We start from the raw sequence: 13,603 nt of genomic DNA on the forward strand, positions 1-13,603 counted from the left end.
AACGATTAAACTAGGTAAATCAAGATAAGGTCCGCACAGCTTTAATGTTCTTACATTTCGAAAGAGTCTGTAATTACCCTTTTTCGTCTATTTTGAACTATTCAAACTTAGGACTCGTACCAGACCATTTCACTCTACGTACAGTATATCTCTTTTCGTAACGAAAATGTATTTCCTGTCTTAGAAATGCTCTGGGCGGTATGTCTTGCACGTGGACTGCAGATCTGTGATATTGTCGAATTCGAGGGATCCAGCAATCATACTGGATTTGACTGGGATTCTGAAATGTCTCTTGCAAAGGTATTTGTGTTTGCTTGAACATTTAATAAAAAAGTGATCTGAGACTTCCTAGCTTCCAGTCTATAATCTCACTGTAACTAAACTAGGATGTGATGTTTCGCAGATGTGCAGTGTGCCTTTACGCTTGGCATGTTCAAGACTATTCGTTGCGTGAGCTCCTCACTGCGTGTCCTGTACTGTATTGTGATTTCGTTGAGATTATCTACGAGGAGTACAGCGACTAGAACGCCTTGAACCTTTTTTTCGGTATATAAAAGAAAACGCTAAAGCACATACAAAGTAACTAACATTTCCTATATGTAGGTTTTCTGATTATATCTCTACTTTACTTAAATACCTTAGTGACAGGCGATTCTTTCCGATATTTGTTCAGGCGCGGTTATTGATCCCATACTAAAGATTATTTTTATAAAGAACATGTCACCTGCAAACTCGTATCGAGAAAGTTTTATAATATTACTTTTTATTTAAAAAAGTACATTTATCATAACCTATATGATTTCTTACCAGCGTGGAGCTCGAATTCACAACCCCGAGATTACGTGTTTGGTACTAGTTGCGCCACAGAAAATTGAAATCTCTTATTCATATTAAATACTGCGGCTCCTGTCCTTTTCTTCTCGTCAGAGAAGAGGTCGGTCTGGTCTCCAGTTTACCAACAATAAGCTCAGGTAGTGCTCCTTTGTAAAGCAGTGTTGGTTCACATTGCTTATATGGGGCAACACATCAACTCGATGATCGCTCGCTGTACACGCATGCCCCCCCTTCACTGAAATAACATAGACGAAGGAAACTCTCTTGTCTTGGGCTGCTGTCACCCGGATTCAAAGCGCGGGTAGTGCGGTCACAGCACAAAGTACGGTCCACTATACCATCGCGGTGAGCTGGGACAGACTATCCTTAATTTTATTCAAATGCTCACAGTGTCTTTAATCTGATGGATTCATATACCGTGCTCATGAGAAAGTCACAAACCTGTCATCTACACACTGTTCCCAGAGCTGGATAAGTTATTCCAGATTCTACAGCTCTCTAGCAATAGTGGAAATCAGGCTACATAAATGGAGAAATTCTCTTCAAAATGTGGAAATATATTCCCGAGACGAGTCCTTTCTCAAAGGTCAACTCTGCTTGTAAGTCACCCCTCCCCACATCGCGCGGTGTAGCGGTTATAACCTTCTAAAGGGCTTCAGTGAGAAAGCGGGCAGAAACAAAGCGATCTCTTTCATTTATACGTTTTGCACGCCTGACGGGGTTTTACGGTGCTCTTTTCTACACTGAACTGATCATTTGGACATCGTAAGGGAAGAGAGACACATTTCTATGTAATCAGGAAACCAGGAATCCTAACCGTTAGCCCGTTAGTGCCACAGAGAAAAAAAAAACGTTTCAACGAGATAAAATTGCAGGATAAACACATTTTTTTTCTTTTTCGTAGCGTTTGTGTTTTGTTTGATTTAGCGAATTTTATACACTTTATTTCTGACACATGAGTTAAAAGGCTGGTAGAGTATATTTAATACAAGAGCGCTGAACAACAATTTTCATCTACCGTATTGTAATGTTTTTTTTAAAAAAAAACAAGTTAAATGGATATATAGTAAATGTTTTTTTTCATATAATAGTGTTTATGGTCTGAAAAACATCATTCATTATTTAACGGACATTTGGTATAATTAAAAAAAATACTCATTCACGAATGTTAACATTTTTTACAGTAACGTGTTCTATTGTGATATTGCGCCCCGTGCAGCAATATCACCAGACAGTTTAATGGTCTTAGTTCAAGTGGGTAGCTGCGCCAGCATGCGTAGGCTGCAAAGGAACAAGTAAAAGGTTTATTCCATGCTGAAAAAAAGAAGAAAGAGAACACAACGTTTCGGCCGTGGAGCCTTCTTCAGGTGTGAGAGAGACAGGGCAGTAGGCAAAGGTAAAGTAGCGGGAGAACAAAGGTTGGGAGGGAGGAAGAGTGAGAGGCGGGAGCAGGGGACATAAAGAGAGGCCAATCAAGAGGTGTGAAGTCAGAATGGGTGCAGAGAGGTATGAAATGAAGCTTCCAATGAATGGAGAAAATTTAAAAGAACAGTAGTCTGTCGTTAAGGGAAGGGAGAATGTATGATCCTAGCTGCAGAATAATTTTAGTTTCGGTGGTCTTTCTGATGTATGAGTTTGGAAAACCGTCTTTGAGAACACTGGTGCCCGGCTAGCTCAGTCAGTAGAGCATGTGATTCTTTAGGTCAGGGGTGTGGGTTTGAGCCCCATGTTGGGCGGTGTCCATCTCCTTATTAACAAAGTTTCCTGCTCATCCTTGACCCTCTTACACCTCGATGGTACTGAGCACGGTTTTCCAAACTCATACATCAGAAAGACCACTGAAACTAAAATTATTCTGCAGCTAGGATCACACATTCTCCCTTCACTTAACGACAGACTACTGTTCTTTTCAAATTTTCTCCATTCATTGGAAGTGAAGAGAACAGAACTTAAGCTATTATTTATATAAATGTAGCGTGAGGCTTTAATGTGTTCTATAAAATCGAGGAGTCAACTGGATAGATTTGTTAAATATTTTAGTGATGGGTCTCCGTAATTGTGGTTATCGGAGGAAAGCAGGATGAGGAGGAAAAAGATGGCACCCAAGCATGTTAAAGGAAAAAACTCAGCATCTTAAAAGTGATTTATGATGGTTTACAGTCCCTTTTATGTCCTGTGGCTGTGATCCAATGACTGTGTTGAAACAGCCAGGGTTGTGCTAGCTCTTGATGGACTGGTATGCAAACCAAATGACAGACAAGCAAAGCGTTGTTTTACAATTCTGAAAGCTCGTTCAATGTGGCTTCTTGTGTTTTTATGACTCCTGTTATAGTGCTGGTCTTGTAATGTTGTTGGATTGTGCCCAGGTGTCAGAAGATACCGTCATAAAGGATAAGCACGACTTGGCAAAACAACACGCCAGCAAGCTCTTCCCCACTTTGAAAGGAAGATGTTGGAACAGATTAAAGAGCTTAATCTGAACTGACACAGGAGAGAGAGAAAATCAAAATTCAGATAAGTAAGCACAAGGCACACCCTGCTAAAGAAATGTATTGCCTTAAAAAAATGCTTAGAAGGTCAGAGGAACAATTGTTTTGTTGTTGGTTTTTTTTATTGCTCAAGTATTTTTATAAGTCTAATTTCCAGCTCTGTTAAAAATAAAACTTTAACTTTACTGGTTATTAGTCGGTGTCTTTTGTGACGACTTAGCTATAACAATGGGTTTGCTTATTCATCTGGAGTGTTAAACAAAATTAATGCTGCAATAATACAGTAGTGTTTAATTTCAAATGCACAGCTGCAGTTCTCATTTGTTTCATGACTAATTACAATTGGGTATCTCATTAATAACAATGTAGCCTCATAAGATGAATTGTAGCCTAAATGCAATTCTTAAATTAAAAACTAACTGATTTGCCAGGAAATTTAGTTTGAATATAAACAAGAAACAGAAAAGTAATTGTATATTAACATGGCGTATGTATTATCCTACTAATCGGAAGTGTTCTGATGCACAGTCCCCTGCAGTTCGGGCTAATTAGTACAACAACGCCGAACCGGATTAAGCACAAGTTGAACTGAGCTCCAACTTTGTTCCACATGTTTTTTGCTGCAATTGAACTCAGAGTGGGAGATGATCTCCACAATGTACCATACTAAATTGGTACGCGGCTGTGTTGTAACTCGGGAAGTCCATTGCAATTGACCCTATGGGTTTATATACATGGGTTTCTCTACATCCACTACCATAAGGGAGGAATGGTGAGTTAGAGGGAGGGCACCAGTTTGGTTTATCAAGAATTCACCAGACTGAGTAGAAGTACAGATCCAATCATTCAAAATGTGCAAGGTATGCTGCAGTAAATCGCAGTGCTCGTTCTGCAAAGAACTGTAGGATACCGCATGATGTATCATAGTAGGGTGAAATATCTTGTAAAACCACCAGGTGGAGCTATGAAAGCTCTCATGTGCAGCATTTGGTCTGTTGCCAGAAAACACTTGGTTTTGAATCCCTGTCAATGCTGAGGGACAATTGTTTGTCAATTACAGAATTTAACAGTCTAAACGGTATATGCAATTTAATAATTTTAAGCTTTGTATAACATTGTTAAACATTAAACTGATTAAAATGTACACTGAAGTGTTATAGAGGACACATGTTGTGTATTGCCTCTTACAATTAAAAAAAACATTCATTTGAATGTGATATGAAAGATATTAATAATGAATAACACTGGATAGGCTGTAAGCTCAAAATAGTACTGTAGTCCACTTTCTTTCTAAACATCTGCATCAATTTGTCTCATTCACCTATGATTACTTAAACATTTTGCCTGCCCTTTTCAGCTATAGTTTTTTTGAACCCAGCTCCTGGCATGAGTTTTCCTTTAACAAAAAAAGGAAAATAGTTGGATTTACACTTGTAAGAAACTTTCTGATTTTAATGGGATATGGAATATATTAATAATAAATGACATTGGATGGTCTAAATGGAAGATGTATAGAGGAGACATGTTGAGTCTTTTCTTTTCAGCTTGAAATTAACTTTTGCCTACTACTGTATATTCCATTGCAAACTCTTTATGCAACGCAGCTCCATACTTCTCTCAAAGTCTAGGCTAGGTGTTGCACCCCACTGTGTTTATGTAGATTAAACAGTTCTGCTGGGGGAGGGGAAGGAATTTTCATGCTCTGGTCTCATTGTTGCCCTTTAACATAAGGCAACCAGCAATCAAATGTCATGTTTTTCTGGACTGTAGTTTTAAATCGTGAACAAAGACGTGCCTTATGCATACGGTGTGATGTTGTATTTCCCACAAGCTATACTGTAGTAGCTTTAAAAGTATACATTTGTCCTGTATCAAAGTTTAACTTGTTCAGAGCACCCTACATTACAAACTGAGCGAATTCAACAGTATCGACGGCTAAAAGCAACATGTCAAAATGTTCCCAAAATAACAAGTGAATGAGTTGAGGATTCGATAATAGAGTAATCATAACAATAACTCCCGAGTTGTTTCATACAATCCAAATGAAAGAAGGACACTTAAATAAACATGAAAAGACTGTTTTTTCATTGACGAAAAGTAACGTCACACTCTCTCTTGTTTAATCTGATTGTTTTATTGCTGCACAGACTAAAACCAGAGAGAAAGAGCACCTCTTTCTTTGAAGCATTTTGTTTATCCTATCATGTATCAGTTTCCAATCACACAAAGTAAGTTTTGAGAATCTCCAATTCAACATGCCTATGTGTTCGCGGAGAATGCAAGGCAAGGCCCTTTTCCCTCTGGACCAGTCAACATTTACGGATGTGGTTCACTCCCAGTCACAAAATTACAAAACAGAAGAGCGGCGTAGCGGTCGGCTCTGGCTGTCCCCTCTGTGCCGACACACTGCACATTCAATCCCCCACTCCTCTTGGCTGATGGGCAAAAGGTGGACATCTGGGAGAACTGTACATGGCATTGGCATCTGTGAATTCTGCTGTGTAGATAGTGCTTCCTGAGGGGAGAGAAACAGTGGGGATGGCATCAGCCAATTTCTGGGTGGTGGTGAGCAGAGAGGACATGATGGAGTGTCCTAAGGTGGTGTGTGCTCTGCTGGGGGTGGAGGGATGTGTGGAGATATGCATTGCACCAGGCACAGCAACCTGTGTGGCAGGGAGGGGCACTTTTCAGGAGATGAAGTTCTGTTTGGAGACCCGCTGCTGTCGTAAACACTCCAAACAGGTGCTCTTGCTCTTTTTACAAAACTTTTTACTTGCTCTTTTTGAAAACAGAGACCCACAGCCTGTGGCAAAATAACGGAATCCATGTAAGAAATAACATCACACAGGAGTATTCATCAGTTGCGGAAGAGACGTCAAAATCTTTTTTCATCCATCTTACTGCTTTCTTTTTTACCGTTCCTATAGTCTTTGAATATTGTTTAGTGTGTGCGAGGCTTCCTGAAGAAGAGGCTGTGAATAAAACATTTATAATAAATTATACATTCTAGCACAGCAAAAATACCTTGGATTTTGAAATACAATCGGGTATTTCAAATGAAGCCCCTTTGTACTTTGCAGGCCAGAGCAGCTGAAGCATGACATCTCTTCCTGTAAAAAGTCTTTACCAAGACTCTAAATATCTGACTTTCAGTTTGAAGTGGTACAGCGGATTCCAGGGCATATTCATTCTTGATTCAGGATATATATGAGTGTGCTAATGGTTAAAACTGTGTTTACATGAGGTACAAGCCGTAACATTTTCATTCCGAAAGAAAGCCAGTCTGTGCGCATTTCTCAGCGTGCACATTGTCAGGAACAACAAACCCACAGTGCCAGCAAACCTATCGATAGCCTGTAGGTACTGTCATTGACCAGGTTAAAGTTAGCTTGAAGTTTGAAAATGATTTTGGCACACCTGTAGCATTTTCACAAAACCTCTTAGGGTTATGAAAACACTTGCTTTGTGTGCAAACTACATTGTGACCGTTTTCACAGCCTTCACTGTCATTTTTAAGCCATCAAAACTATTAGTGAGCTAATTATCTTTTGAAACCTCTGGTTTTTCATTGATGTGTAACTACGCACTAACTGGAACCCGGGGGACTGCTGTGTACACACGTTCACAATGCAAGAAATACTGGTCAATACGGCTTTGTGTGAAAAAAAACAGTATATCGCCATAGGAAGCAGGACAGCGCAGTCTCCAATTACCCAGACTGTATGCACAGGAATAAAGCTTTGTTTGATTTCTGAAACCCTTTCTTAATGTCTTGTTTTCATTCAGGTAAGGGTCAACTATATATACACTATAGTGCTAACAGCGGGAAAATTAAATATATTCATTACTCAGCAGCTTAATTAAAACAGCTCCAATGATGTTCAAACCGATTTTTTACACAGAAGACTAATACAGCTTTGCATTCTGAATCTCATTTTCTCATGCTTTTAATTAATGTGGCATTCTGCGCTGGGATAGGGGTATGTTGTTCACAAACCAATAGCATTTAAACTACAGCACCCACAATGCTGCAACCAAGTGTTTTACACACCAGACAGTCCCCCTCACCTTATACAACCTTGCTTGGGGTTGTGAAACCTTTTTTTAAATTATTTTTTCAATACGGCACCATTAAACATGCATTACACTGGGATGGGGGGGTGCTATTCATGAGTCAAAAGCTTCATCACAACATCTGAAAATTTTAGATTTGACATTCTTTTTATTTCACGCTTTCTTTTAGTTTTTCCTAATTTCACATTTTAAATAAGCTGTATCTGTAGCAAATCACAGTGAAGGTGTGGTATGCAGATGTGACTGTGTAACCATCAGGCACGAAGGAGAGAAAATCAAAAAAATCTCTGGGGGTCCAAGGCCTGATGATTGACCTCCCCTCCAGGTATGACAAGTAGTTACTAGAAACAGTTCACATGCACCACCATGCAGATTGACACGGTGAATTCTATTGCCTGTATTATGTCAGGCTAGATATTAATGTTGAGTATGTCCCATCCACTGGGTTGAGCAGTACAGGATCTTGAGTTTTGTAGGGACTCATATCGGCTGGGTTCCTTGCTTCAGAAATCCAGGAGGATCCCTTGTCATGCGGAACAGAGCTCAATATCAACCAAAGGCACCGAAGAGAGAACAGTGGCAGGCATGGTGTGGAGAAAAAAAATGGGTTAGACACAGAAAAAACAATTGCAACGTGGTTGTCTACTTACCCACCTGATATCTGTTTCTGCACTTCCTAAAGAATTAGATCACTCAGGATCAATAAGACTACAGAGATGATGTAGAAGACTACAGCATTGTTAAATATGCTTGTAGGTATGGGGCATCCTTAATAAGGTATGACATATTTCTACAATTTAGGGGCTGTGTGCCTAAATGCTCTGCTACCTGCTCGCTATTATTAATGTAATCTGTTTATTGATCTAGACAGCATCCTGCAAATGCCATAATCTTACTGGAAGAAAAGGATCATTTTGGTGTATAGGCTGTTCTTTTTTGATGAGTCTCCAAGCCTGGAGATGTACACGGTATGATATTGAAAGTCAGTGGGGTTCGGACTTCGATGATGTGATTGTGTTTTATTCTTTCGGTTAGAATCCTTTTAGTACTGTGTCCTGTCTGAAAGGTACTGTAGAGATGGTACTATTTGGGTAACCTAATAAGGAATCACGTTAGATACACCTCTGTTGGATAGAAGCCAGTTTTCTTTGATCTTTCTTACATCGGAGTGGAATAAATCATGTCATGGTGACATACTGTTGATTTAGAATTCTTTGCACTACTACTTTGATGTTAACACTGTGTAGTAATCATATATAAAAGGGACTGTGTTGTGTTATGATGAACTTTTTTACCGTTTTCATAATACTTTGTTTGGTTTCTGGCAATAGATAACAAATGGTTTCTAGTGATTTTTTTGTGTTCTAGTGTTTTTCATTATTTTTTCGCAAAGTGTCTGAAAGTTTACTCTTACCCAAGAGATTTTTGGGGGAATATTGAAACTTGTACTTACATGTCTTTTGGAGTTGAATTCTGCTGAGAACACATTGACAGTCTTCTTGAGTTTCCAGCATGTCTTTTATGTAATGCTTGGGAGTAGGGGGTGGTTGCTCACTCATCAATAGTGCCTGAAATATAAAACCGTAAGAAGGGTTACGAACTGCAAAGAATCCAAAGAGTATTAATGGGTCACAGATCAAGATCTAGGTATTTGCAGAATTTGACAGATCTCTCTTGATCAAACTCCTTTTTTCTTACTTTGTGTTTTTATAGCAAGACATTATATTGTTTCTGTGCTAAATGGCAAGCTCTTTAAGGTGTTCATGTTCGTGCCTTTGTTTCTATATTATTGGAAAGAAACCTAGTAATTGATTTGATGCATCCATATCTAATCATCAACCTGATACACAGTAATTCTATCTTCGAGATGCCTGTGTCATGTAATAAATTGCAAAGATTATCAATAATCTTTTATGCCTTTTTATGCCTTCTTTGGAGTGTTTTTTGAAAAGGTATCTCTAATTTATAGAACCATTAATGCCAGAACATAACCCTGAAATTCAAACTTCCTAACAATAACAAACAATTATAACATCCACTGAAAAATGTCATCCTATGTTTCTGTTGAATCTAAAACTACATGTCCTGCTTAAAAAACCCTTTCATAGTGATAGTTTGCATGCAGAGCATACTCACCAAACTGGGGTTGGCAAAATGTACATATCCACGTTACTTCATTCTTTGTGCTTTCATACTCTTCTTTTGAGATGCACAATTCATGGAACCAGTTTTCACAACTGTCACACTGGACCTACACAGAGTAAACCTTATATTAGTTCAGCTATCACATTTCATTGGCATGTTTTGTTATCATGTGCATACATTACACATAATAATGTTACGACCCCAAGTATCTAGGGGTAAAGGGGTGTAACATTTAGAATAATTCTTTTGGAAGCAGGTGGGTTCTGGTAAGTGACTAGGAAGCACAATAACAAAGGTGGGTGATGATTTTAAGTTAAATAAGTGACTGGTAAGACACGATAACACACAGGGGTAAGGGAACTAGAGTGGTGCCAAAGAAAAGAAAATAACCAAACAAAATGGAGCTGGCTAAAAAAAGTGAGGGAAAGCTAACCTGACTGCAAAAGAAAACCCGAAACACACGGTCTTCTGCGTCTTCAACACCCTAGCTAACCTCCCCTGACTACTCAAAACCATACAAGAAAAATGGCATTCACCCGTACTTAACTATTGTTACTAATACAAAATCATTTAAGTGTGTAGAATGTACCCAACAACCTGAACTAACCTTATACACAAAAGTTTACACAAAAACACAAGTGAACTAGGAATACAGATAATGGAAAACGAGACTAATCGACAGGAACAGGGTACAAAAGAACATAAAGGTTGAACATGTAACATGTTAGGGCAAGATAATGGCAAAACAAGGACAAACACAAACAAACGAAAGTACAAAGAAATGAACAGAAAACAACAAACCAACAAAGCCAAAACAATAGCAAAACAAAGCGATAACCACAACTAAATGAAGCAAAGCAAAACCAAGCAGGACCAAAGTCAAACGAAAGGCTCTTCCTTCAGAAAACCTCCATGTTATATAGTGAATAAGATGCACGCTGGCTGAGAAGCTGATTGATCATGATGTCATACAGAACAGTGGTGTAATGGTGGGCCAATGAGGGAGGGAGAACAATCAAAGGGTCAGCAGTGTGGAACATAAAAAAACACAGACCACACACTGGGACATAACAATTACACATACAGATAGAAATGATGTTCACTTTCCCAGTTTGTCTGCAGCACCAGTGTTTTCTCCACACATCAGACACATGTCCTGGAGAGGAGCTATAATAAACATGCCAAATAGACTGATTTCTCCAATGTTATCTACAGATCATTGTTGCATAATTGAAGACCATTTGATAGAGACCTTTTCGTATGCACTTTCCTGATTAGGTGTTCTACTGCTTCTTAAACCGCACATTGTCATGTCTCAGAATACTCCTGTCAACACCTGTTACCCTTTTTTTGTTGCTATGACTTTAAGGGGGCACATGATAACACAGCCATGTTCAACCAGTTTGTTTCACTATGGGCAATCAAGACCCACACTTTTCCCAGACTATGGTTGTGTCAACCACGACGAAGGCCAAAGTGTAATTGAATTTTAACTGTGCGAAATGTGATTTAATTAACTTTTCATCTCTGTGTTATACAGTACAAAAAGAATACCCAAATGAGTTCTGCATATAAATAAATCGAGAATCTTTTTTCATTCAGACTTGTTACATAGACAGAGCATGCTTCAGGAAAACAACATACACCAATAAACGCAGGCAATGATGATCAAATGGTACAATACCTGAAGCTTCAAGAATTCTGATTGACAGGTCTTCCCGCAACTTTCTTATTTCTTTGGCGCTGCTGTTCATCTCGATGTATGTTTGAATATCCGGGAAATTGTTCATGATGTCTGCGCCCATCTAACAGACGAAGGTTTGTCACAATTATTATTTCCCTAAAATCTCTCATACAATAGTTTTGAGACAGTCCAAAATTTCTGCATGGAAAGGTTATGCTGACCTGCATCACAAAGACCCCACAGCTTGAGGCATCTGCTTGCTTGGTGTGACCAATCACGCTTGGGTGCCAGATGATATTCAACCAGTCTTCTTTTCCTAGGACGTTCCTTCGCATCTTGAAAGTCCCTGTGAATCAAAATAATAGGTTATTGATAAATGAGGACATATTTGTCATGCTGAATTTGAATAAGAAATGAATGTGCGCCCGTGCAGAGTTTCACCACGAAACCAATGCTTGATTTCTTACCTGAAACTTTTTACCACTGCAGTGGAGTCTGCCATCTCCCCATAGGGTCGACCACAAAGACTTTCTGGGATGGAGCATACAGATACTGCAAGAAACAAATGGCCCGTCATCAGACATGAAGTTGCATTTAATGTGGGGCCAGACACACAGGCAGTTTCAGGAGTTTAATGTTGTGGAAACAAACGTTTTTAATATTTAAATATTTCATTTATATATTATTTAACATGTAATATTTTGCAAACCTCAGCAAAGACAGTCAGGAAATGACCTAACAGTACTTATTTTTTTCCTACATGACACTTTGACCTGCTTGGTGTCACGGAGGGGGTTACTGCGGAGGATAGGGATTCTATGTGGAGCTCTTCGGAAGGGTAACGATAGGCGAAGGCGTAGTCGGAGAAGTAGCTGAGTCCAAAATCTGGGTAGTCGTAGTAGGAGCGTCGGTACAGAATCGGTAGGCGTGGGCGTCGTCTGGAAAGAAGAGCAGGGTCCAAAATCCAGGAGAGAGTAGTAGGCGCGTAGGTACAAAGTCGGGAGGCAAAGACGTAGCAGAAGAACAGCAGGGTCAAGATCCAGGAGTCAAAGAGTAGTATCGCAGAATGTAAACTAGGAACTAAGCTCAGGGAGAAGATCTCAATCGTGAGCACTGAAAGGGGGTCTGGCGAGGGTTTAAATAGAGGAAAGATTGGTGCGTGCACGTTTGGGATGGGAGGAGCTCGTGGGAATGCATGACCGCCTGCCTGCGGGGGTGCAATTCATGACACTTGGTTTTCTGTTTATTACACAGCAGTATTCACAATAATATTTTAGGAAAAGTGCACTGTCACTATTGCCTTGGATACTCACTATCCATGTCCGCCTTTTTTAACAGGAGAGGAACCAATACATAGTAATTTTTTTAGATGCAACAGGGATAATCACTTGAACTGTGTTATGGTTCCAAGTGTAATTATAAACCTACGCTGTTTTGGATTACCTGCACCACACTTACCAACAACTTCCATGGACACCAGTGTTAAAAAAAACTAATTATGGCTTCATAGTTTTCAAAGTTGACCTGTAATGAAAAGAATGACGAGATTAGCACGACAGGCTGCCTCACATGGATGGTGTGCTACCTTTGAATTTTGATTTCTGACTATAAAGGTAGTTTCTTTAGGCAGCACCATGGGCACAGTTGTGACCTGTTTTGATTGCTTGTAGCTCTCCTTGTTTCTCTATTGATAAAACAATCATCAGTTAGTGAAAAACCATGTTTGCCTCTCACTAATGTAATCCATCAACATTTGTGTTTGATCTCCTTACCTTGGACAAACGTTGTCTAGCCATGTGCTCTCTATTCCCACTTATGATTACACTAGTTGTGTAGTGGTTCATTAGGAAAACCTTCTTCCCCAAGTCCATGGATTCTTTCACTACTTGAAAGTAACACTCAATGGTCTTATGGAAAAAGCAAATACAATTGAAGAAGATATGATTTCACGCACTCACACACATTTGATTACACAAAAGCTCAGAAACCTTAACAAACCTTGCAATCAAACACTTTCATCTCACCTCGCCTATGAGCCACTCATCTGGTTTCAGAGACACAAACTCCGAGTGTCTGAGAATATATGTGTCTGCACTGTGCATGGATGGCAAAACTGCAACCACTAATTCACTCAGATTGATGTTCCAAAGGGCGTTAACCTAAAAAAGATTTACCAAGCCAAAAGCATACACAAGAGATCACTGGAGCTAACATAACGAAAATTGAGATTACACACCACTGTCAACAAGTATAACAAGTTAGAGAGAAACGACAAAGAACACCTACAGTAGTAGAAGATGACATTCATAAGCTCTGAAAAAGAAGTTTGTTTCTTTGCCTACACCTGGTGCTCTCTTTGCCCATTGTTCCTGTGCAT

The sequence above is a fragment of the Lepisosteus oculatus genome, chromosome 14, assembly GCF_040954835.1.
Source record: "Lepisosteus oculatus isolate fLepOcu1 chromosome 14, fLepOcu1.hap2, whole genome shotgun sequence".
NCBI classification, from domain to species: Eukaryota; Metazoa; Chordata; class Actinopteri; order Semionotiformes; family Lepisosteidae; genus Lepisosteus; species Lepisosteus oculatus.